A 24397-nucleotide genomic window follows, 5' to 3' on the forward strand; every position below is an offset into this window, starting at 1 on the left:
AAAATCAATGATATCACACTGAAAATGATATGAAATATATTATGATTAGATTTCTGTGAAAAAATTGGTTTTCCACTTATTTCTAAAACCTGTGCCACAGCATGGACACAAAGAGAAGGATATTTCACGCCCATTGCGGCTGAGGATAGAGGCAGTGGCCAATAAAGTTAGCATTAATGCCTTACTGCATGTTTCAAAGCTCCAACCAACCTTGGTGTCCTTTTCCTTGAGTTGGAATGGGGGCAGGGCAGGGAGCTGTTATCCAGCATGCAGTAGGTAACCAAATGAAGTAATTAAGGTACTGGACTATTGAGGCTTATTGCAAGCGGATACTTGGGATTTTCCAGATGGCTTTCAGGTCCAACTTCTAGTGTGAAAAGTTTGAGACCAGTTTAAGTGGAAGTTCAGAAAAAGAGTCAAACTGGACTTGAGATGATAACTCTGTTTTTCTCTCTCCGCAGGTACTGCCAGACTTGCTGAGTTTCTCCAGCATTCTCTGAGTTTGCATCATAAAACTTAGCCCACTGTAACTAGTTGCTGAGTAATACGTAATAAACCTATTTATTGTTCATTAAGACTGACTTTATCTTCTACTGAAGGGTTCATGTGGGCATCATTCTCCACATGGTAGAACTTAGACTGATACTAGTAAAAAGGATTGGTGCCAATGAACCTAACCGATGATGCTTCCCTACTGGACAGAGGTCAGTTGACTTGGCCAAGATTAGCTGCTGATTATTGCAGTGGCCTGAAAACTTTGAGAACCACAGAGTTCAGTACTGTTATCCAGCATGCAGAACTCAGTGCTGCTGTCATTTGAGTTGACCTACAAGAAACCACTATCTTATGTTGACATCAGGAAGTTGAGTAACTGGCATCATTAACCGATTTTTTTACATAGTAAAAGACTGAAGCCTCGAAAAAATTGCTGAGCTCTGAGACTAAATATGATGCAATGAGTTAATTTGAGCTTATTTGGGAGAAAAGGATACATTCTCTAGTGTGTGGCAAAAATATGCATGATGCTCAACTAAAGGATAAGAGGAATGAATGAATTGTGGTCAATGCTCTATGCTCTCTTTTCTTTAGACCCCACAAGTTTCTCTGGGTAACATTAGCAAACGCTTAAAGCATTTATACAATATTCCAATGTTTGCGATTTTAATACAACCATTCGTCTAACTATTTTGAATGGACAATATGCTGGAGGTAACTTGTAAAACATGTTTCATAACTGAGAGCATTAAAGAAAAAAAAATCACAACAATAACAAGAAAGGTGAAGAACTTTAATTTGGTTCTACAAAGTCTAACATAGCAAATTTTCTGATTTCAGTGATATTGTCAAGTAGATGATAGTTGGTCTGAGAAAGGATAGGAGCGTACATTGCCATGAAGCAGTGTTGTGAGATTGTAAGTGGCCCAATGTCAAAAGCACCAAATACTCAACTGACTGAGGCTTGACAGTATATTTCTTGCTCATCCTTTCAGCTTGGCATGGATACATGATATGAAGAGAGCTAAAACAGAAGAGTAAAAATAATGCCAAAAACATTAGTACAAACAAGCACTTTTTTTCCCAATCCAAAAAAAATTTAGTCTGTGCTAATGTAAATTCTGTCTCTTGATATTGGTCTATTTAAATAAGGAAAAATAAATTGTGGAAAACTACCCATTAAATATAATTCATACACAATGCAATTGACAATTTCACCAGTGTAGGTCATGTACTGTATGCTTACAACTTGTTTGAAACGAACAGCATGACTCAATTTGACTTATTTCAACAAGTAAGACAAGGGAGGGATTTGTGAAATAACAAATTTGAAGATAAAAGAAATAGGAAACAAGACTAAAAGTCAGATTGGTTGCATAAACAATAAATACAGTTTTCAAATAAAAATATAAAAAGGACAATGAGACAAAAAAACTATACTTAGAAAACAATGTACTCTGTATCCAATATTTAACAGGGAAACTAAAGTTAACAATCTGGAATGAAGCATCAAGTATAATTGAAACGTGTATAAAGTTCAGGTCTGGCAGGTATTGCAGTTATAACATAATTTAAGGAAGATTAAAGGGATATGGATCAAGAAAGGAAACAAAAACAATGATGTTGGATAGCTTGAAATTGAAAATAGAACACTTCTTTGAGCAATTGACGCGGAAAGTGCAAGATCAAGAATGTAGAAAGATTAAAAGACGACCTGCCCTCAGGCAGTTCATTGCTACAATGATAAAGAACTATACTGCAGATTTATGACCAGGGTCAGAACATGTGAGGTCAGGAGACAAGGAGCAGAAGGGATAGCAAGCTATGCCTTTAAAATTAAAAAAATGGAGAATCGGGGTCAAACTAGTTTTCAGTTTGGCAACTGTAAGAAGTGATGTTCCAAAATAATCAGTTTGCGATTATTGGTGAGAATATTCACCAGTTTCATAAATGATTTGGACATGAAAATTGGAAGTGTAATTACAAATGTGAACGGGACATCAAATTTGTGGGGTAAAGATAATATAGAAAATGAGAAAATGCAGAAGACATATGGTTGCAGAATGTTTGCTTAATTTGTAATTGAACTTCAAAATAATTAGTGTGACAAGGTACATTTTGGCAAGAATAATAAGGAGCCACATGCTCCTTGGAAAATAAGGCTCTGATATCTTTTGAGGTGAGATTGCTGAGGAAGGACTGAATATTGTTCTGATCTAAATGCCATGGTGTTTTAATTGCACAACATGCATGTTTTAGGATCCTAGGAACAAGAATAGGGCCTTAAGTCCATCAAGCCCACCAGTCAACACGATCATTGCTAATCAAACACTTCAACGCCTTTCACTCACCTCATTCCAATAATCCCATTTTTTTTAGATTAGCTACAGTGTGGAAATAGGCCCTTCGGCCTAACAAGTCCACACCAACCCGCCAAAGCGCAACCCACTCAGACCCATTCTCCTACATTTACCCCTAACATGAAGCTTGGCCAATTCAACTAACCTGCACATTTATGGACTATGGGAGGAAACCGGAGCACCCGGAGGAAACACGCAGACACAGGGAGAATGTGCAAACTCCACAAAGTCAGTCACCTGAGGCGGGAATTGAACCCGGGTCTCTGGCGCTGTGAGGCAGCAGTGCTAACCACTGTTCCACTGTGCTGCCCATACCACTGTGCCGCCCGTCTGCCATTGGTAATAAGAAATCCGTCAATCTCTACCCTAGGCATATTCAAAAACTGAGCCTTCAAAGCTCTCTACAATAGGGAATTCCAAAAGTTCACAACACCCCAATTAAAAACAATTTCTCCTCACTTTGGATTGAAGTGACAATTCCCTAATTTTTACTTGTGTTGTCAGTTCTAGACGCCCCAGCCATGGGAACCAATTTACCTGCATCTTCTCAGTCTATCCTTTTGAGAACTTTATAAAGAGATCATTCTTCAAAACATGAGAATACAGGTCCAATTTGCCCAATCTCTCTTTGTAGGCCTGTCCCACCAATGTGGGAACAGTCATTGCACTCAATCTTTGGCAATAATATCTTTGACTAAATAAGGAAACCAAGACTGCACCAGTACTCAAGGTGCAGTCTAATTAAGCCCTTACAGTGTGGAAGCTTGTGTCCAGTGGCATACTGCAGTGTTCAGTGCTGGGTCATTTGCTGCTTTTCATTTACATTAATAATCTAGACATTAATGTAGGTGGTTTAATCAATAAATTTGCAGGTGACATGAAAATCATTGGTGTAGCAAAGAGTGAGAAGGTATGCCTTACACTACAGGATGATATAAACAGTTTGATCAGATGGGCAGAACAATGACAAATGTATTTTAATCCTGATAAATGTGAGATGATGCATTTAGGAGCGATGTAGCTTAGTAAGGCCAAAAATAAAGAAAACAGCATTAGTGTTCATTTCCAGATGGGTAGAATTAATAAACAGTGCATTTATGTTAGATTAGCACAGTACCTTCATTGGAGAACACTTGGGGTATCGTGTACATTTATGGCTCCATCTTATAAAAAAGGAAATAAGTGCAATAACATGCAAATAGACTTATTAGAATTATACTGGAAAAGTTGTATCTATCAAAAGACGGATTAATTTCTCTGGACAAAAGAAGGCCGAGGTATGAACTGATAGAGATGTTAAAAATTATTAACATTTGATAAGTTGGACAGAGTAATTTCTACCTGACAATGAAACTATAACTATGGTCATAAATATAAGATACTAACTAATAAGTACAACTGGGAATTCAGGAAAAACTTCTTAACAACAGAATTGCTGGAATGTAGAAAATGTGACCACAAAAAAGAAGTTGAGGCAAATTATATCACAGAAAATGAAGTTGAAGCAACTTGCATTGTTGCATTTAAGGGAAAGTTTTAAAGCTCATGAGGGAGAAAGGAATAGAACAGTATGTTGGTTAGGTTATATAAAGAGTGGGAGATGGCTTATGTGGACATAAACAACTGCTTGGACCCGTGAGGCCAACTGGCCTGGTTCTGTACTGTAAATACTTTGCAATATTTTGTATGGGCAATGGGAATATCATGTTTCTCAGCATTTTCCCTATAACTGTCAGGAATGTTGGAGTGGTAGCAGATGTCACAGTGGAAGAAGCTGAAGGCAAGGTTTCAGAGTAGATATTGAGCCAGTAGAATTCTGAGCAGGAGGGACTTGAAATTTTGCTATGACTCCTGCAACTAATAAATCTTTACAGTCAATGTCACATTTCAGCAACAGGTCTATTAATGTTTTGTCATTAACAAGATTGAACATTTTTCATAGTCTGTGAAGCATGTGTAATTGTTCTTGTTTACTTTTAGATAAATATTAAAGATTGTTCTTATGTTAAATACCTGACTCTTGTTCCTAATTCAAGTCTAAATTCAGACAGTGTTTCACCAATGTCTACTGCAAATGTGTTATTATTTCTATTATGAGTTTCAAAATCAGTTTAATGAGATGACTCATTGAGCTTATGGCTCTAAAATTATTGCACTTCATTGCTTTCTTAGGTAACTTAAATAATGAATGTCGTAAGTCACTTGAAATGTACCCTTTAGTATATATTTAATCACAAATTACAGTTTCTGTAAGACCTTTTAGATGGTTTGTTATTTCATCTACTGCTGGAGCTTTTCCTGTACTTATCAATTTCAAAGCATCATTTGCCTCAGTATCTTGAGGACTCCCTTGATGAGGATCATCATACAATTCACTTACATTTCCTGTCCAAATATTTGCTACTGAATTTTCTTCAATTCTCAATAAAATCTAGAAGTAAGCAAGAATGTTTATATATGCTTCATAGATAATGAAATATTGTTTGAAAACGTTTTGTGACTAAAGTCAATAGAAATATTGTTGAAATTTGATAATGACAGTGAAGGTGTGAGATTTGGGACCAACTAATGAGCATCGGGATAGAACAGGAATAATTAGGAATGTTTCAAGTGAAGAGGAGTGCAACAAAATTATTCAATTTATACACAGAACAAATACTCAGTGAAGTAGATACATTTCTTGGGTAAAGATTGGGGGAAAGAACATGACAAATGTGCAAAATGTTGATAACACATTGATACTTGTTAAATCAAAGAGGCTCTACAAAACATTGTAGATCAAGCAAAATCTACAAGTTTAGAATATGAGTTGAATACGAAAACTAAAAAGACCCAAACAATGGTAGTTAGAAGAAATAGATTAGATGTGAAGTTTGAAATGGATGATGTCAGACTGGAACAAATAGATTTGTCTATTTAGGGCTGATGATAAACAGGAAAGATGGCACATGTGATGCCGAAGTTGGAAAGATAAAGATAGCCAGAAGTAATTTTGTAAAGATGAAGGATGTTAACAATAAAACTTAGCTTGCAAAAGAAGTAATTCATAAGATGCTATATTCTATCCACTTCCCTACATGCCTCAGAAACCTAGACAATACATAAAGATCTGCAGAAGAAAATAGAATGCACATTATATATTCCAAATGCAGATAACAAGCAAATGAAGAGCTACTTGAAATTGCAAGAGCAAGCAAGCTCTATAAAGTGACATATGGAAAAGGAAATATCAAAATTTTGACCATTTGATCAGAACTAAAAAAGCCAGAGAAATCTCCTCTTGAGGATAAAGTGGAAAGCTGTTGAAAAAAGGATTGACCTGAACATAATTAGATGATAGGTATCACAAAGTGGTTTCAGATAAGTTATAGTGCATGTGTGAGGTTGACACAAGACAGATGACCGTGGCATACCATGACAGCAGATGTCCTGACAGGAATGGCTACAAACAACAGCATGCACCTGAAGTGGCAGCTCATGAAGTCATGGGTCAAAAGTTGCAAGACAGAAACTGAAGATTAGTCTGATGTTCTGCAAAATCGGTCAGTATGACTGGCTTTGGTCTCAGTTCATTCTTCTTACTGCATATGAAAGCAGTAATAAGTTGAGATTTAATATATTCACAGCCAGATATTGTTTACTCGGTGTAACAAGAAGAAAATTAATCTTAATGTACTTGCATCATACCTGTTCTATGGCTTTCTATTTTAAATAACATGTTTCTGATTTATGAAAATAGTTCTCTATTAGTTTTTCATGCAATTCTTCCAACTTGTATTTCTAAAAAGTTATTTATTGCCTGCAGTTATGAATATTATTTCTATATTTGTAGCTGAAGTGAGAAATGTGTTATAAATCATGTTATACATCATGGCAATGATACTTGTGTCCACTAGAGCTGATAAATTCCTACATATTTTAAAGAATGTCTGTGGTTTAATTTTAATACATTAGACCAAACAACAAATTAATGATCCATACTTTCACCTGGATTAAATTCCAACTATTACCAATGTCATAAATGTTGTTTTATTCCATGAGTTTAGGTGTAACTTTTGCACCAAGTAAACAGGTAAATCATTATTTTGTGTTAATGTAAACGCATAGAAAATAATAAATTTGACATGGATTCATCAAAAGTATTCTACACCTTTCTTTAATAAAGAGGAAGATACTATGAAAAGTGAATGTTAATTTGTTCGAGAGAGATATAATAGTAAACAGGAAAGTATTAAAGAAGTTTGAACAATATAAAGGGACATATTTCAAGGATCTAATGGGATGTGTCCATGGATCTGCAGGGAATACTGGAATAAATTAGGCCAGAAGTGATGGAGGTAATTTATTCTTTAATATTAATGGTAAAATTACTAAATATTTAGATGAAGAGAAATAAATAGAGTTGACAAATAGAGAGGTTTTAGAAGGGAAGATTTGGCTTGACAAAACTGATTGAGTGTGATATTTGGAATGGGAAAATGCTGCAGTTATGATGTATGTGGACTTTCTGAGGGTTTTTGACAAGGTACCATACAGAACTATTGGAAATTATTAAAACTATTAGGATTAAACAATTACTAAGAAAGGAGAAAAGAAACATAAAGAATTGAGTGCAGTTTTTCCAGACTAGTAGGAAGTGGGTAATGTTGACCCATAAAGTTCTAATCTGAGTCCACTGTTGTTCATTGTGTACATCAATGATCTGGCTGTCAGGCTGGAGGGAATTATGACCAAATATGCACATTATGCTAAAATAGGAGGCATAATAAATAATTCTGAAGACTGTAGCAAGCTGTGAGGAGATATTGGTAAGAGAGTGGATTAGACAAAATAGGCATTTGAAAATAATTTTGAAGTATTAATCTAACCTTTCTGATTTTCTCAAAAGAATCCATAATGTTGCAATATTCAACATTACAGGCATAGCTTTCCATTATGAAGTCTGAGTTCAGCCTTGGCTGTGGAAGCATATATGACTTCTGGTGGGAGGCAGATTGGCTTTACTTGTGTGATTACATTATTCTAAGTTCATATGTATGCATGCACAAAGAGTTTAGCGAATTGCGTGCAACAAAGAAACTTTCACACCCCACAAGGACTTTCTGGGATCGAAACTCCTGGTGCAATATTTAACTGTAGTCAGATGGCCCATTGCAAGTCAGGAGCATCCATCAGCATCTATCAGTGCCTCCGCCACCCCCAACATGCTCCGCTTCCCTTGCCACCCAGAGATATCATAGACATGATTGTGAGTGGCTCCACTTTCAGCAATGCTGTAGGTTCTCCTCCAGGCAGATGGGAAAGATGTAAGGAACTATTCCCAGGGAAAGCGACAGGAGGATCAAGGCGCCTGGAGGAGGTTGCAGCCTTGCTCCTGTGGGGCCCACAGAAGACCCCGGCTCCAGTGCCAGCAAAGGATGAATGATCTACTGTGGCACAATACAGTTACAGAAAAGTGACACTCAAAAGGAATCAAGCACTGTAACTACATGAATGCAGAGGGATGTCAGAGAGGAGAATTGTGTGCAAGCTTCATGGAACAGTGCAGAGTGTTACAAGGGGACATAAATTTAAGGTGAAGGGTGGAAGGTATAGGGGAGATGTCAGGGGTGGGTTCTTTACCCAGAGAGTGGTGGGGGCATGGAATGCGCTGCCCGTGGGAGTGGTAGAGTCAGAATCATTGGCAACCTTTAAGCGGCATTTGGATGGGTACATGGATGGGTGCTTAATCTAGGTTAGAAGTTCGGCACAACATCGTGGGCCGAAGAGCCTGTTCTGTGCTGTATTGTTCTATGTTCTATGTGCAGCAAATGTGTAGCAGTCATTTCATGCTGTTAATGTTCTGCCAGTAGCAGGACAAAGCAGTTGCTAATCATTTACTAGGAAAGCTTGAGGAATTGGCAAAGGCATGGGTGCTCATAAAATGCTCATTGACAAATCAGGATGGTACTCAATACTCCTGTCTGTCTGCAAAATAACAGCACTCAGAAAAGGTGGGAGCACCCACAATGGTCCAATGATGCTGGATATTTGGAGCAGGTTGCTATTTCCAGCTAACAGAGCTCTCAGAAACACATTGTCCCTATTTAGAACAGGTATCAGGATGACATGAGTGGATCCAAGTCAACGTAAGGCAGCATATGGTTTTCAATGTATAGTAGTACATATATGAGCCTTCTTGAGCCAAGGCACATAATCATTCTTCAGGAGACAAAGGTCACAGGAGTATGCAATGTTACGCAGGTACCACTGCATGCAATTAGATCAATGCCTATGTCTTTAAAGACTGATTGACTCCTGTAAGAGCGAACATGAAACACTTTTTTTAAGCCAACAAAAACAATGTTAATTAAAATAAACAATAACAGTTTCCACACATAGGAACCCAGAACCTTGGAAATCAGCAGTAACTCAGTCAGACTGAGATCTGTTAGCTCTTAGATTGTGATGGGCCTGTCCACCTCATCTCAGTATTGCCCTGGTTTCCTCATGTCCGTCTGCAAAATCTTGGCCTCTGTCATCTCTATTGCCTTCCCCATGTTGATTGGTGGAAATATCTCGGGTTTCCATCTCTTCCTCTGGAAAAGCATCCTCACTTGTTGTGTGAGTTTTTTTTTACAGGGCATAGTAGTATTTTGATGTGGGACATGATTTATGAGTAACATTGAAATGTTCCACCTTCGCAGCCCAAACATCTGAATCTCATTTTCAGAAGATCAATGTCTACTCAATAGTGGCACTTGTGCAGGCATTATACCTCTTCTGAGTGGCACTTTAAGGCTTCATAACTGGTATAATCAGCCAGGTCTTATTGAGGTATCCCGTATCTCTCAACAGTCCTGCATTCGATGCTGCACATCAGAGATTTGTAACATGTGAAGCAGTGAGGAACTTAAGCATCATTTCAGGTCCTTAGATAGTGTGCACAAATGTGGAGAATTTGTTTTAAGTATCCATGTACCAACTGAACATTCATACAGTAAAAATCTTGTGTAGCTACATTACACAATCTCACTTGATTTTCATCCCCGATGTCTTTACCTATTTAGCAGGGCTCAACTTGCATTTTCCAATTCATTGAGAAAACAACATGGTCCGTTACATGCCTCCACCCATAGAGAAGTAATGTTGTTGTTATGATAAAAGGATAGCAAGCCAGACCAAATCAGACTCACTATCACTGACTTTGCAACACAGTGAAAGTAAAACATCTAAAGAACCTTAAAATTATTCCTAACCAGACCTTAAGAAGATCAGGTGTCTGACACCAAGTTTTAACTTAAAGAGAAAATAACAAATTATTACTAATACGGTAGCCTTAGCAGAACAAAACTAAACCCCATGGCAATCTAATTAATGTCAATGATTTAAACCTAATCTTCTTTGATTGTAACCTCTACTCATGTTCATAGATAGACACTGTTAAGGGATAAATTAATAAAAAACTTGGAATTTGCCAATTCAATAACCATTTCAGTGGGGATTACCACGTTTTAATGGAAGCATTGAATGATGCCTGTAGGAAGAATGTTGTGAAACTTGAAAGGGTTCAGAAAAGATTTACAAGACTGTTGCCAGGGTTAGAGGATTTGAGCTATAGAGAGAGGCTTAACAGGCTGTGGTGTCAGAGGCTGAGAGGTTTTTCCTGGAAAGTCAGAGGCTGAGGGGTGACCTTATAGATGTTTATAAAGTGATGAGGGGCATGGGGGGGGAATAGGATAAATTGACAAGGTATTTTCCCTGGATGGAGGAGTCTAGAACTAGAGGGCATAGGTTTGGGGTGAGAGGGGAAAGATATAAAAGGGACCTAAGGGACAACTTTTTCACACAGAGGGTGGTGCATGTATGGACTGAGCTTCAGAGGAAGTGGTGGAGGCTGGTACAGTTACAGCAATTAAAAGGCATTGGGATGGGTATATGAATAGAAAAGGTTTAGAGGGATCTGAGCCAAGTGCTGGCAAATGGGACTAGATTAGGTTAGGATATCTGGTCAGCATGGACTGGATTAGTGGTGCTGGAAGAGCACAGCAGTTCAGGCAGCATCCAACGAGCAGCGAAATCGACGTTTCGGGCAAAAGCCCTTCATCAGGAATAAAGGCAGTGAGCCTGAAGCGTGGAGAGATAAGCTAGAGGAGGGTGGGGGTGGGGAGTGAGTAGCATAGAGTACAATGGGTGAGTGGGGGAGGAGATGAAGGTGATAGGTCAAGGAGGAGAGGGTGGAGTGGATAGGTGGAAAAGAAGATAGGCAGGTCGGACAAGTCCGGACAAGTCAAGGAGACAGTTACTGAGCTGGAAGTTTGAAACTAGGAAGAGGTGGCGGAAGGGGAAATGAGGAAGCTGTTGAAGTCCACATTGATGCCCTGGGGTTGAAGTGTTCCGAGGCGGAAGATGAGGCGTTCTTCCTCCAGGCGTCTGGTGGTGAGGGAGCGGCGGTGAAGGAGGCCCAGAACCTCCATGTCCTCGGCAGAGTGGGAGGAGGAGTTGAAATGTTGGGCCACGGGGCGGTTTGGTTGATTGGTGCGGGTGTCTCGGAGATGTTCCCTAAAGCGCTCTGCTAGGAGGCGCCCAGTCTCCCCAATGTAGAGGAGACCACATCGGGAGCAACGGATACAATAAATGATATTGGTGGATGTGCAGGTGAAACTTTGATGGATGTGGAAGGCTCCTTTAGGGCCTTGGATAGAGGTGAGGGAGGAGGTGTGGGCACAGGTTTTACAGTTCCTGCGGTGGCAGGGGAAAGTGCCAGAATGGGAGGGTGGGTCGTAGGGGGGTGTGGACCTGACCAGGTAGTCACGGAGGGAACGGTCTTTGCGGAAGGCGGAAAGGGGTGGGGAGGGAAATATATCCCTGGTGGTGGGGTCTTTATGGAGGTGGCGGAAATGTCGGCGGATGATTTGGTTTATGCGAAGGTTTGTAGGGTGGAAGGTGAGCACCAGGGGCGTTCTGTCCTTGTTACGGTTGGAGGGGTGGGGTCTGAGGGCGGAGGTGCGGGATGTGGACGAGATGCGTTGGAGGGCATCTTTAACCACGTGGGAAGGGAAATTGCGGTCTCTAAAGAAGGAGGCCATCTGGTGTGTCCGATGGTGGAACTGGTCCTCCTGGGAGCAGATACGGCGGAGGTGGAGAAATTGGGAATACGGGATGGCATTTTTGCAAGAGATAGGGTGGGAAGAGGTGTAATCCAGGTAGCTATGGGAGTCAGTGGGTTTGTAAAAAATGTCAGTGTCAAGTCGGTCATCACTAATGGAGATGGAGAGGTCCAGGAAGGGGAGCGAGGTGTCAGAGATAGTCCAGGTAAATTTAAGGTCAGGGTGGAATGTGTTGGTGAAGTTGATGAATTGCTCAACCTCCTCCCGGGAGCACGAGGTAGCGCCAATGCAGTCATCAATGTAGCGGAGGAAGAGGTGGGGAGTGGTGCCGGTGTAATTACGGAAGATCAACTGTTCCACATAGCCAACAAAGTGACAGGCATAGCTGGGGCCCATACGTGTGCCCATGGCTACGCCTTTGGTCTGGAGGAAGTGGGAGGATTCAAAGGAGAAATTGTTAAAGGTGAGGACCAGTTAGGCCAAACGAATGAGAGTGTCGGTGGAAGGGTACTGTTGGGGACGTCTGGAGAGGAAAAAACGGAGGGCTTGGAGGCCCTGGTCATGACGAATGGAGGTGTAGATGGATTAGATATCCATGGTGAAGGTAAGGCGTTGGGGCCGGGGAAACGGAAGTCTTGGAGGAGGTGGAGGGCGTGGGTGGTGTCTCGAACGTATGTGGGGAGTTCCTGGACTAGGGGGGAATAGGACAGTGTCAAGGTAGGTAGAGATGAGTTCAGTGGGACAGGAGCATGCTGAGACAATGGGTCGGCCAGAATAGTCAGGCTTGTGGATCTTGGGAAGGAGGTAGAACCGGGCAGTGCGGGGTTCCCGGACTATGAGGTTGGAAGCTCTGGGTGGGAGATCTCCTGAGGTGATGAGGTTCTGTATGGTCTGAGAGATGATGGTTTGGTGATGGGGGGTGGGGTCATGGTCGAGGGAGCAGTAGGAAGAGGTGTCCTCGAGTTGGCGTTTGGCTTCAGCGGTGTAGAGGTCAGTGTGCCAGACTACCACTGCGCCCCCTTTATCCGCTGGCTTAATGGTGAGGTTGAGATTGGAGCAGAGGGATTGGAGGGCTGCGTGTTGTGAGGGTGAGAGGTTGGAGTGGGGGAGGGGGGACCACAGGTTGAGGCGGTTAATGTCCCGGCGGCAGTTGGAAATGAAGAGGTCGAGGGCAGGTAATAGGCCAGCGCGGGGTGTCCAGGTAGATGCAGTGTGTTGGAGGTGGGCGAAGGGGTCCTCGGACGGTGGGCGGGAATCCTGATTGTGAAAGTAAGCTCGGTGGCGGAGGCGACGGAAGAATTGTTCAATGTCACGTCGTGTATTAAATTCATTGATGCGTGGACGGAGGGGGATGAAGGTGAGTCCTTTGCTGAGGACTGATCGTTCGTCCTCAGTGAGGGGGAGGTCTGGAGGGATAGTGAAAACTCGGCAGGGCCGGGAGCTGGGATCTGGTGTGGGGGTGGAGCTGGGAGTGGGGTCGGAGCCAGTATCTGGTCAGCATGGATGAGTTGGACCAAAGCATCTGTTTCCGTGCTGTACATCTCTATGACTATATGTACAGGTATATGGTATTGCATCTTGCTTGAATTCTGAAGTCACCAGTTGAAGCAAGTATCTTCTATCAGACCCTGAGGTATATTGACTTATTTCTTATGACTGGGATGCTTTTCTCAGAGCATTCAATAATTATTTAACTGAATGCAAAACTAGAGAGAGTAAAACACAAACAATGCTTCCAAGTTCAGCAGCTTCCCAGGATACTTCCATCCTTAATTTCCTTGGTTAACCATAATTTGCTTATCTTCTTCTGAGAATCCTTCTTCATCTCAGGAATATGTCTGTGCTTTACTGTTTGTATTTTTTTGTTATTAGTATCTTAAGGCTCATGCTCTACCACTCTCCCTAATGGGGAGAGACACCACTCCATCTGTACCAGAAGTGAAAGCAGTGCCACCCACTATCACTTCCTGTAATACCTTCCACTCTTAGAGTCATACACCTTGGACACAGACCTTTCAGTCCAACCAGTCCATGCTGAACATAATCCCAAACTAAACTAGTCCCACCTGCCTGCTCCTAGCCCATATTCTCCAAATCTTTCCTATTCATGTACGTATCCAAATGTCTTTTAAGTGTTGTAATTGTACCCACATCCACCACTTCCTCAGAAAGTTCATTCTACACGTGAACCAGCCACTGTGAAAATAAATTGCCCCTTGTGTTTTTTTTAAATTTCTTTCCTCACCCTAAAGATTTGCCCTCTGGTCTTGAAATACCCCATTTTAGGGAAAAGACAACAACCATTAACCCTATTTATCCTCCTCGTTATTGTATAAACCTCTGTAAGGTTGCCTCTCAACCTCCTACTCTCCAATGAAAAAGGTCCCAGCTTATTGTGGGCGGCACAGTCGCACAGTGGTTAGCACTGCTGCCTCACAGCACCAGAAACCAGGGTTCAATTCCCACCTCAGGCGACTCTGTGTGGATTTGCATATTCTCCCCGTGTCTGCGTGGGTTTCCTCTGGGTGCTCTGGTTTCCTCTCACAATCCAAAAATGTGCAGGTTAGGTGAATTGGCCATGCTAAATTGCTCGTTGTGTTAGGTGAAGGGGTTAATGTAGGAGAATGGGTCTGGGTGGGTTATGCTTCGGCGGGTCGGTGTGGACTTGTTGGGCCAAAGGGCCTGTTTCCACACTGTAAGTAATCTAATCTAATCTTACCCAGCCTTGCTTTATAACTCAAACCTTTCATACCTGGCAACATCCTGGTAAATATCTTCTGAACCCTTTACAGCTTAATAATAACATTCCTATAACTGGGCAACCAGAACTGGACACAATATTCCAGAAGAGGCCTCACCAATGTCCTGTACAACCTCAACATGACTTCCCAACTCCTATACTCAAAGGACTGAGCAGTAAAGGCAAGTGTGCTAAATGTCTTTTTAACCACCCTGTCTATGTGTGATGCAAACGTCGAAGAATTATGTGCCTGAACATCTAGGTCCTTCTATTCAACAGCACTACCCCAGCCCATTGTTTGTTGTACCATAAATGCAATTCCTTGCATTTATTCAGATTGAACTCCATCTACCACTTTTCAGCACATTGACCCATTTAATCAAGATCCCTTTGTAATCTTAGAAAATCTTCGCTCACAATAGTCCAGAAAGAGTCAAGATAGATGGCAGGCTGGAAAAATTTTATTACTCACCCCTTATGAGGAGAGTATCCTTAATATGGTTGCCTCGAGCTGCTGAATGACTGTGTCCAACTCCTGGATGGTTATAGGAGCTGATTCTTGATTAACTGTGCCAGCACCCATGAGTGAAGACCACCTCCCTTGTGTTAGTTGAGGCCTGTTCGTGATCATGCCGAGCATCCTGGCTTTGTTTCTCTGCTAAATAGCAAGGCAAAACAGAAGTAATGTGAGCCTGGTATCTCTGGCTTCGGGGCAAAGCTCAAAAGGGCACTCATCCAGAAAGACACCGTGTGAGTGACAGCAAGAAAACTGGCTGGAGATGCATGGTCCACGAGAAGAGCTGAGATGTATCTCTGCATGCATAGCAGTCTCACAACAGCATTACAGTGATAGTTGCCGGAGAAGCTCTGAGGCAGAGCATTAAAGTTCAAACACGTATGAGAAGTGGATCGGAGATGTACCATGAGGGTTCTTAGAGGTTGGTACATGGTTGGAGCCAATGTCCATAATGACCTGGATGCGGGAATAGAAAATATTGTAGCCAAATTTGCAAGTGACACTAAAGTAGGTGGGAAAGTGTTACAAGAAGGATTCTATCGAAAAGGAGAGAAACTTCAGAGTGTTTCGGTGCAATGAGATCTAGGTGTTGAACGTAAATCTCAGAAAACTAGTATGCAGTTACAGTAGGTAATAAGGAAGGTAAATTCAATTTTGGCATTTATTGCTAAAAGAATAGAGCAAAAAGTAGGGAAGTGTTGTCTCAACTATACATAACTGAGACCACACCTTGAGTATTGTGTAAGACTTTGGTCCCCTCACTTGGGGAGTTCAGAAGAGATTAACTAGATTGAATCCAGTAATGAGGGGTTTGTTTTACGAAAACAAACTGTGCGGTTTAGGCCTATGCTCTCTGGAATTTAGAAGGATGAGGGGAGATCTAAATTGAGGTATGTAAGATGCTAAAGGTGATTGACAAAGTAGATGGAGAAAGGATATTTCCTTATCTAGAACAAGAGGTCATAGTTTTAGAATAAGGGGGACCACATTTAAAACAGATGAGGAGAAATTACTATTCTTAATAGTAATGAATCTGTGGAATTCACTACCTCAGAGTGTGTTGCATTTCTGGGACATTAAAGGAGGAGATAGACAGATTTTTAATTAGTAATGAGGTGAAGGGTTATGGAGACGGGGCAGGAAACTGAAGTTGAGGCTAAGATGACATTAGCCATGATCATATCAAATGGTGGAGCAGGCTTGAAGGCTGAATTGCCTACTCCAGATCCTGGTTTTCATGTGGGATGCATGTGGCTGTTGCTCATGGACCATGTCCTGAGTGCCCAGTGTCCAACAAAGAGATCCCTCAGAGCAAGTGACAAGCTGAATTTGCCAGGTACTTGCTCTAACTTCCATGTGAAGAATTTTCCACACCTGGTTGTGCAGTGCATTTGATAAGAGCTGAATGTTAACGAGGTGCACTGTTGCATTAACAAGCTATACTTAGCAACTTGCTGCTGCATAAAGGTGCAGTGGGTTGATCCCAATGTTAAGCTAGACCTCATGATATTTCGAGCACAATCCTACCATAGATCTTACCATAGCTGATGTCACTCAAGCCTCTGAATATTTCATCCATAATCTTGAGTCATTATAATGCACAAAACACTATTTGATTCTGAAATTGCAAAATTCTCCAGGTATTTTTAGCTATATAACACAGACCAACTTCATTTTCTGGTTTATAATCTTCCTTGGACTCCTCCAATCCAGTATGGTGAAGGTTATACGGGAGAGCCATAGATGAGTTGTACTTTTGTTCAAACATTCACAAACTTAGAGGTAGTGTGCAGTGACCTGAGTAATAGAAGTTATGTCAATATAACCTTCTTCGTGTATTATTGAGCTTCCAACCGTCACCCTTGAACAAAATCAAGCTAGCTTTGCTGTGTCACTTACACCCTGTGTACCATGAAACTGGAAACTCCAGACCAGGAGATGTTGCCCTCCCCAACCAGATTCCTGAAGATAGAATACTGGGTCCCTTTCTCCTGGATAAAGGGAGCCAGTTCATCCTTCCTTACTGAGGGTACTTGGGGCATCCCAACTGGAACTGTCACAAATTGCAAAATTTTGCCCAGGGTATCATTGTAATACTTTTGCTTCCTTGTCCAGCCTCTGCTCCCAGGCACCTTATCTACCTTATTGAGCATCTGTTCCAACTTCCCTTCCTTGTCTGACCTTTGCACAGTTTAGGGTAACAGCACGTGATCTCAATCAATTTACTGACATTTACAAACAGTCCTTGAAGAGGGCACTACAGCGACTACTTATTTCAAAGTCTAGGAAAAACAATCCATCTTGTCAGGTACACACCTCTTAGATAAAGTTAAGTATCTCAATGCACCTATTTCTTGATTAAGGACTGACTTTAGGCTGCATTTAAACCTTGTTTAATGAACATTGCAAGCCAAGCTGGTTGTAGTCAGGATTGCCAATAACGCAGATGTCCCTAACATCAATGTAGAAAATCGGTGCACTTCCATTCATAACTCGTGTACAATTGGAGGCTTTGAAATCCATTTAGCAGACTGAGAAAACAGAGTAGTAACTTCCAGTTTCAAGACCTAGTATTCGACTCAGGCTGGCAAAAATCAATTTCTAAATTTAGTTTGAGCCTTTAAGGAAAACTACTTGTGAGATGCAGAAGCTTTCCCAGAGGAGAAGGCAGCAAAGTCAGAGGCCAAGTAACCCTAGGCACACTTGTGCTTGTCTTAACAGTTGATTAGAGAAGAACACTGGCAGGAACTGGGGAGCAAACTGTTTAACACCCCTTTGACCAATGAATGCTGTGTGATGTGATGAGGAACTAACTAAGGAAAGCAAAATATAACTCTTAAAAATATATGTATCCTATAAAATCTATAAATTCAGCAATTAGAGAGTTACATGACAAAATTTCACTGATGTGTTCATTATAGATAAACTGCATTTCATTAAAAGACATTTTTTTGTACAATAAAGCCTTTTCTCAGCCATTTCTGAAAAGATAACAGATTTGTTCATCATCAATTTGTGATTATGTTTCATTGCAATTTACTTGTTTTGATTAAGTCAAATATGTTGCCTTTGATTTAGCCTACGTAGTAGGTTTTAGAGTTATCAAAACAGTAGTTGACTTTTTAAGAAATTAATTTCAAATCATAGGTATGAGGTATAAAAAGTGCAAATGACAAGAATTTCACATGCAACAGAAGTGACCCAATGCAGAAATATAAAGGTGAAAATAATTCATTGCAAATAAATGCAGTTTATATCTCAATTTGCAGCAATTACAAAGCTGAATTATTTCAACAGAAAAGAAATGTGTTCAATAAAATAAAATAAGGGGGCTCTTCGATGATGTATGTTTTTAACATAAAGAAAACCATCTCATGCCTGTCAAAGTTCAGTTTTTCACAAAGGATAAAGGAGGTTGTACAACAATTGCTCATATTGCAGGAACATTATCATTGACAGAGTAGTGCATAGAATTGATTTCAATTCTTTCTCATGGGTAACAGTTAAAGTATTCCAGCTGCTGTTTGCTTACATGATCAAGAGTAGAAATGTTTAAATAGAAATAAAAAATGTTTTAAATATAATTTTACAAATGCAATTAATGCAATGTCTATAAAGACAGCTGTTTGTAAATTTTCTGCACTTTAACTGAACCAATAACTACAGTTCATACTTTTAATGCAGCAAAGCTATTACGTTTCATGTTTTATTTAGCTGACTAACAGATGACAATTTATATCACAGACTGCTGGCTGCATTGATTTCTTTATTAAGATGGATAAAAAGTAAAAGGAGTATTGTTATAGTTGAACAATAATCAGACTAATGTATTAAAACATTGGCTTCTTCCTATACCAGACCTGTAACAGCTGTTGTACACTTTAATTATTTGTCTATTTAAAGATTAACATTAAAACATCTGCATTCCAAATGCTGTACTTCTAGGTCATTTTGTTGTGAAGCTATTTCATTTTTAATAGGCTACAATATTTGGCATCCCTGCCTATGTTTACAAACAGCGCCATCATTGTCAATCACTGATATAATTTATGAGATGTTAGGTCCTGGCTCTATCACTGGTGGAGAAACAAAGGAACCGGCACTGCAGTGTTGACATTACCTCGATAACTTGAGCTGCTCTGCTGTTTGGAGACAAAGCCACTCGCTGCAAAATTCTGAGATCGCGTTTTTAAAGCAAAATCATAGTTTGAGTTTAGTACTGAACTTTAAAGTTGAAAATGTTTAATTATACGGTACTTCTGTTTTAAATAAATGCTTTACTTATGCTCCCATTCCTCACAGCTATAATACACTTAAAATGATTTCATCTGCAATATCAGATAGAATTTGTGCTAGTATGGAATACTGAAATGTTACTGTTTGGACCATGCTTAAGGCAGTGGTGAAAATATAAACTGAAAAATATTATTGAATTCTCTATTTGTGATTGAATTTGAATATTTTAAAATTGGGATCTTGACAAAACATTACATTACGACAGCTCTGAAACTCGCTAAAATATTGAACTATACAATTGCATTCATTATAAAAGATTATTGTGAGTTCTTTATCTAGCTCTTATTTTGTACCACTACACGCTGCTTGTTTCTGCAATCTGACATGAACAGTTCATTATTTATTCATTTTTCAGACTCTAGATAGATGGAGTGTAACACTGGAACAAGAATTGCGTTCCTTTTGGAGAAAGCTTTGATGAATTTGTGCTCTACATCTATCTTGGTTTGCCAAATGACAAATACACTGGCCTCTGGGGGTTCATGCAGCCCACCCCCACCTGAGCATTCTGCTGCCTGTATACCATTCACTATTTGTTGCAAGGAAAGCACACAAATACACATTTTGCAGGTATTGATTTTACTGCTTGTTCATTAGTTGCAGATGGAACTGAAGCTGCATTGGTAATCTATATTAGAAAGAGATAGTCATGTGAGAGATGTAGATTATAGTTGAAACATTAGAGAGCTTTATCTTATCAAACTGGCAGTAACCAGCTTGTCTACACTGCACTGGCATTGCTAGATGCCACCTCTTATTTCTGCTAGACAGTTGTTTTCTATTTATGAATGTGTTGATCTCTGTGGAATCCCTGCAGTGCCCTTGGAAGAATTATAAATCAGCTCAGCTAATGCATTCACCCAGTACAATTGAACACAACAAACAATATCTAGCTCAGGAAAGCTACACGTTTGTCTAATTTAGAAATATTATATGAAACCAGATATAATCTAACCTTACTTGGCCACAGAACTCAAGATTCCTTTGCTTTAATTTGTTGAAACTGATATATAAGTTCAATCACTAGTGTTAATTGGTGATATGTCAGAAAATAATGGAAAATTATTTTCAAATCAGATGATTTTTCTCTAGCTCATTCTCTTTAGATAAAAAATTATAGATATTGATATGAGATTTTTAAGTCCCAACAAAACACTGAAAATTTGGTACATAGTAACTTCTAATTTATTTTAAGTATGTATTCTTATCCCTTTGGGTTTGCACTTTTCAATCACATTTTCTTTCAACTGTTCAAAAACAATTTGGAACAAGAACACATTTATATTTTTTGATATCTGTTGCTACTGATAATGAATTATGATAATTATGAGTTTGCCTTTCTAATAATGCAGATGAATTCCATTGTGGGCTTTTACTTATAATTTTCCCATTATTAATTTTTTAAATTCACCCTTTTTAAGGTTTGAATGTGATTTGCATTATTCTGATGAAGAAAACATGCAGCTTGCCATTAAGTGAATACCGGTGCCAATCTTTAAACACCTAACAGTCAAACTCCACCTTTCCCTTCTTCACTGAGAAGAAGTAATTAATTGTATTTGATTCTTTCCAATAATTTTGTGAACAAAATTCATAGGTTTTCTGTGTGGGAATTGAAACTCCATGGAACAGTTAAACTGAATAGAAATGCCTCATATTACCATGTCAGTGCAGCAGCTCATTTTAAAGATGCCCCAAGAGTTTGATATCAGGTTTGCTGTTCTTTGCCATATTCAAAACAGCAATTTAGAAGATCAACTTAAATTATTGCTTTTTTATTTGCTCCCTTTTTGGGTATCTTTCAAAAAACATTTAATTCTCTCTTGTAAAAGCTGAATGATTATAACTCAGCTAATACGAATATTGTGATATCTTGCATTTTAGTAAACAAAATGTGTGCAGATCAAAAACTTTTATGACTCCAATAATTATTTAACATTATATTGAAAACACTAATTAAAAAATTGAATCTTGAATTGAATTTGTAAATTTGATTTTTTTTGGAAATCTATTAGTTTTATTCTCTTTTTCTGAATGAACTTATCCACTAACAATATTTTCTATCATCTTGAACTTTAATTAATAGTAAGTTGTATCAGCAATAAGTGGAATCTACAGAGAGTTTCTCAGAGAATATCATCTAGATTCTGAAATTCGCATTCTTCGATAAAGTGCATTGATGCCATGGTAGCATTCATAATGCTGATAGTGACTCTATGGGAATGCAATTCTATTTGTAAATAAATGACTTCTCTTTTTAATGTATATTATCAGTAAAATTTAACAGCTTGTCACTACAATGTAGTTCATAAAACATTTGTAAGCTATTTTTGTGTATATTACATGTTCATCTTTAGAATGTCAATTACTTAAACTTAAAATAAAAGAACTGCTTTATTATTAAATATAAGTTTTAAGTTTGGGGAAGACGAGTTTTCAAAAACTGTTTCATAATTTTAAAAAAGCATTAAAAGTCATGAAATACTTTTAACAATTAAATTCATGGCTATAAAGATAATAAGGTATCGTTTAGTACAATGAAAATGTAAACAACTTCTACAAATATACTGCATATTATATGTAAAGGTTTTAGTTTTGAATAACAGTAGGTCTCCTCTTTATACCATTGAGTGACATTTCAGTCAAGAAGTGATGAAACAGGTGGACTTCACTGACATTCGTCAAGGGGATTCTCTGGGATTGTGCCCACACACCAGCATTGATCTTAGTGTTCCTTGTCCACTTACACACTGTTCAAAAGACTTTAAAACAAATAGTTACCCATTGAGATTTTACAATGAGTATAATAAATCTCAGCAGGAAAAAAAATTGTAAAATATTTCTCAAGTACTTTACAAACAAACTCTTTTGTAAATCAATGGTGACTAATTGACATACTTTAAAAGAATCCCCTGCTATAGGGAACTTCATTCCAAAGTCAATGAGAAGGTTGCTTGCTCTCCTAATGGAACAGTGTAAATCAAATCTATCAGTTCGCATCTGTGACTCTCACATTGTGTGGTTATGTTTCGTGGTGAGGGATTGCGAGAAAGAGAAAAAAATTGCAGCGTAATCTTAAACTGTTTTCACACACCTTTCAGCAGCTATTTCAGCCTTGGATGTTTTGTGCTCTGTTAGGGAATAAGTCATGATATGGGTGAAACAAAAACCATCATTTTCAAACGTTTTAGTGAAGGCTGTATAATGGCACAATGTATTTACTTTGTGAATGGCTGAACCACACAAAGTAGAAAGATCCTAAATCACCAATATGTGTTTAGCTACATGATCTCTAACCAGAGTGCCAAAACTACTTTGTTTATTTTTGGGTGAAGGACTTGGATTTTCTTACCTGATTGCCATCCATCAATCAATCTTGACTGCAAAGTGGACTTGTACAGTTTTACTCAGGAGCTTTGCTGTGACTGTTCCTGCAATTGTCTTACATTGACTGCTTAGACCTATATGTATAATGATCATTTGTGTGATATCATAGAATCAGTGTGGAATCAGGCCCTTCAGCTCGACAAGTCGACACCGACCCTTTGAAGAGTACCCACCCAGACTCATTCCCCTACCCTATTATTCTACATTTATCCCTGACAAATGCACCTAACTTACACATCCCTGAACACGATGGGCAATTTAGCATGGCCAATTCACCTAACCTGCACATCTTTAGATTGTGAGAGGAAACCCACGCAGACACGGGGAGAATGTGTCCGTGTGGAGTTTGCAGTCGCTCGAGGCTGGAATCAAATCAGAGGCCCTGGAGCTGTGAGGTAGCAGTGCTAACCACCAAGCCACCATGCCGCCCAGTAAATATGTTGGAATAGGATTTGGACCAACAAAACCAATCATAGAATGAATACCTTCTAAACAGGAAGTGAAGGGGTGGCTGAAGATCAGGACAGTAGGTTCAATTTAAAACATTAATTTTTTAAAAAATTGACATTCATATTCTTTTGAAATTCAAAGAACTATAATTATTACTACTGAGTTTTTATTGCTCACGTTCCTGAAATATTTGGCTCAAGAAATCTTATTTTTGTCTGCTGGCACTTTGATCACAAAGGCTTTTACTATGATTGTCACATTAGAAACAAAAAAATCAACAAAGACAACCTGACTCAAAGATAAAAGTTTTCCTACTTTATTGTTTTTGAAAGAAAGACACTATCAATTTTCTAAATGCAAGCTATCAAGTGGTCTGACCAGAGTGGAATGGAGCAGAGGCTGTTTTTCTGAATATTTACTCCTGCTGCTGCACAGTGGCGTGCCAATTCAGCTTTAATATATTTGATTTTGATTGGGTTATTTCACTGGATCAAATTAGATAAGCTCTGCACCTATTAAGTAGATGAAGTCGAGCTGTATCAGATCGTGTACAATTGACAATTACCGGGTCGTTTGTATATGTTGAGGACAGGCTTGTTTGTGATGACTTTTCAAGATGATTGGGGACAGACTGGTTACCGGGGCAACCAGCGAAGAAGGGGACGCGATCACGTGCCGTGAGCGCGTTCACCCGATTGGTTGGATTTGACAAATAGACTGATAGCCGAGGCGGGCCCTATCTGCTTTTGGAAGTTATGTGGCATCATCATTGTTATTATTACCATCAATTCCCTTTCCCGTCCCCGGGTGTTTACCTGTTGGCTGTTTTATTTCTCCCTTCCCTGGTTTGGCGGTTCAGGAACAGCAGGAAAGTCTGACGAGCAGGTCTGAATCCCCGGCCCAAACACACCAAAAAAAACCCCTTTCACCCTCCCCAACCCCCAACAACAACACAAAAAATAAAAAAAAAGTTTGCGGTCTCCGCGGCGGTTACGTGACGTTCTGGCAGCCGTAGTGAGTGACAGGTCGGTGTGGTTGTCGTGGTAACCCGAAGAGGCGGGAC

General features: G+C 39.5%; 1 protein-coding gene and 1 long non-coding RNA gene across 8 annotated transcripts in view; one reads left to right on the plus strand and one right to left on the minus strand.

The window, feature by feature from the left end:
• Positions 1–24397, plus strand: part of tnrc6c1 (trinucleotide repeat containing adaptor 6C1) — a 716497-nt gene that overhangs the window by 485450 nt on the left and 206650 nt on the right. The window contains exon 1 of one of the 7 annotated variants that reach the window (XM_072558459.1): positions 24243–24359. The exons of the other annotated variants lie outside the window; for them this stretch is intronic. The gene's annotated coding sequence lies outside the window, so the exon portion shown is untranslated. Of the gene's footprint in view, positions 1–24242; positions 24360–24397 lie in introns of those variants that run through there. 7 annotated transcript variants of the gene reach the window in all.
• Positions 1275–24264, minus strand: LOC140463956 (uncharacterized). The gene is made up of 3 exons (XR_011954826.1): positions 24150–24264; positions 15157–15342; positions 1275–1519 (listed from the first exon to the last, which is right to left on the minus strand). It is a non-coding gene; the product is annotated as an uncharacterized lncRNA (long non-coding RNA).

This window comes from Chiloscyllium punctatum, chromosome 39 (assembly GCF_047496795.1).
Source record: "Chiloscyllium punctatum isolate Juve2018m chromosome 39, sChiPun1.3, whole genome shotgun sequence".
Lineage (NCBI taxonomy): Eukaryota > Metazoa > Chordata > Chondrichthyes > Orectolobiformes > Hemiscylliidae > Chiloscyllium > Chiloscyllium punctatum.